The following is a 3,107-nucleotide window of genomic DNA, read 5'->3' on the forward strand; positions in this document are numbered from 1 at the left end:
ACATTGCATATTGAGTAATGTTCTCAATTACACATGGAATGCAATGCTTACATGAGGCAAGCCTCCAAATATCAACATCACTTTAGTCAATTACATGCCACAAGGGGGAAGGGCCAATGCACCAATGATCCCACCCGTTTGCCAAGCACCAAACTAACAAAGTTGGCCACCCACAATAGGGCAAGGCCAACATGACACATAGGGTGGCACAAAAGTGTTGGAGGGATAGTGTACACAACACACAACACCCGTGCCCCCACATTGCAGCCACAAATCCATGTTGCCAATGAGCAATTAAATAAAATCCATGCCACACCATAAACATTCAAAGCAGCCGTTGGTATACAATCCACAGTGTGTATAGTCCTCATATAGTCGTGCCCGCACAGTGTTGTGTAGGATTTTTCTTACTGTGATATCCTACTAGTGACCCATTGAACCTATATGTCAACAAAGGGAACACCTAGTATCGAGGATCTCACATCTCCACCCCATAGCGATGCTAATCTCCTCAACACCCCAACAAAAGACCGGCGGTATGAAGAGGAGGGTCTTCATCAAGCAATAAATCCAAGGAGTACAAGTATAATGCATATGGGACTAATGTTCCTCAATTACACTTGGAACACATTTTCAATGCTTATGTGAGGCATTTGGCCAAAGTTCAACATTATTTTATTGAATTACATGCGATGAGGGGGAAGGGCCAATACACAAACTGCAATGCGCCAACATTTTGTTGATGCTTCATTGAAGAGTGGTCCAAAGATGAGGTCAAAGGAAAAATGCAACCTTGAGGATGCAATTGTGGTGGACTAGATGCCCCATACACTGATGAGAGTGAATGGGATGGCACTACATATATGAGAAGAAAATGTAGCTTGCTACACTAAACTCATTTGAGAGTACATCTTATTTCATTGCTCAATACTTATCTAAGACACCACTGCCATTTTTGTCTTTTGCAATAATTATTTCAACAATAACTACATAGATATATATATCATAAAAAGAGTGAAATCATCAATATAAGCATGGATCAAAATGTTGCGAAGGAATTGTTAATACAATTGTCGATTTATAATAATGAGGATATATCAATTAATGATGCTTCTATTAGTAGATATATCCATGTTGTTACAAGAAAAGCTGAGAACTTTTTGATAGTCAATTTGTTCAATATTCATATAAGGCTAAATTAGGGCTTAAAATATCCCCAACGAGTCCTAAAATTATGTGTAACACCACAATTTAGGAAAATCGCAATTCCCTCTAAATTAAATACAGCCACTTCCAAAGTAAAGTATGACATTTTTGATTGAAACATTGGCTTCATTGAGAAGCCAACTTCTGATGATATTAGGGGAGACTAGAACATGAATTATGTTTTCCCAATGAAATATCTAACCCAATGCCTAGAACCTTAGGAGTATCATTCCTTATGTTGGCCATTGGATCTGACATTATAGCAAATTTTAACAAAGACTTAGTAACCACTTGTTCAATGATTAAATTTTGGGACAAACAACCAAAAGATCTGGTGCTTTTAATGATGATTTAATACAAGTCAAAGGTGCTTGTTTTCGTATTAGACTATGGGGCCCAACCACATATAAAATCCAAAGAGAAGTTGCATCAAGAGTATTCATTGGAGGAAATTAGAAATAGAGATTCCAATTTCATTTGGTAAGATGTGTATCAAATTAATACCAAGTGTAGATTTTTTAGTGTTAGTGATTTGCAATAATAACTTGTGCAATAGGATTGTTGCAGAGCCTTGACATCCATTTTTTTCCCCAAAAATGAGGGTTTATATTAAGATGTCAAAAATATATATACAACCGTCTTGAAGAGCTTTTAGCGAGACATCCATTGGATAAGTTTAGTGTCCACTCGAAGACACCTTTTAAACTAATTACAACACACTCCATCGCAATAGGTCTTGTAAATCTCAAAGCCAAATGGTATTGATAAAATCCTTTTTGAAATTTCTTCTCTTGAGAGATTTCCATGCACTAATTATAAACAACATCATTGACACATAACCAAATTGCAATGTTTCCCTCTGCAATACAATTGTTGTAGATTTTAGCCCAGTATTGTATCTATTTGGATATGGGTTAGCAATGTAAGATCCCAATGGATATGAAATGATACAATAGAACTAGGTCATTGTTTGCTTGGGTGTAGCCATTTTTGGTGAGGTTCAGGGACATTTCTTTATATGGGTATCTTGCATGACCCATAACTTATATTGCTCAATGGAATTCGGTAAACTTTATCTTCAAGTTGTAATACACATTCCAAACTTGAACGTGAGAGCAAAAATTATGGAATATGTATTTGGAATGAGAGCGTTAAAGCATTATAAGTGCTATGTTGAAGCATGCATCCCGAAGACTATAGCATATGGCAATTTATTCAAAAACATCAATTTAATTTTATTCTATACATACATGCAACCAAGTAATCATTCTAAAGTACACTACGTGAGCTTATCCTCAACCCAAGGACACACCTAAATGAGATCATTATGCGCCATGGGTTAATGGGCCTCCAATGTTGTGCTAAAGTGATGCATACCCATTTGAGGGCACGCTCCATAACTTTCTTTTGATTTGTTGAAAACCAAAACGAATTGAAAATTTGGAATCCAAACTATTGGGACTAGTGCATGGTGGTCTTAAAAACATTGATAGTTGTTGGTATTGGTATCTACATTCACCCTAAAATGGAAGAAGTTGAAAAAGTGCAATTTGTGCATGTGCAAATATATTTTAATAAATCCAACACTATTTACAATTTTGAATTGTTTCTTTTTCCATGCACTTGCTTGCTATATGGCTCATAAGCATGCCAAAGGTCATTGCATTTAATAATACACAGCATCAAACCCAATAGCGTGCCCTTTGGCCTATTTGTGTTTTGAAGCATTTTAGGCCACATTGCACTTATTTGGGATATCCAATTCTGCTGATGTGTATCGTCGGAGGGGGAAAAACAGGTGGCTGAAATTTTGGTATTCTCACGAATTTTGAATATACACACCTCCCGCCCATCAAATCTTGGAAGATTTAAGTACCTGCAACCTGTCCCCGCCCTGCAAA

Source organism: Dipteris shenzhenensis, chromosome 7 (genome assembly GCF_047967505.1).
Source record: "Dipteris shenzhenensis isolate YYH24624 ecotype China chromosome 7, Dip_SZ_1.0, whole genome shotgun sequence".
In the NCBI taxonomy this organism is placed as follows: domain Eukaryota; kingdom Viridiplantae; phylum Streptophyta; class Polypodiopsida; order Gleicheniales; family Dipteridaceae; genus Dipteris; species Dipteris shenzhenensis.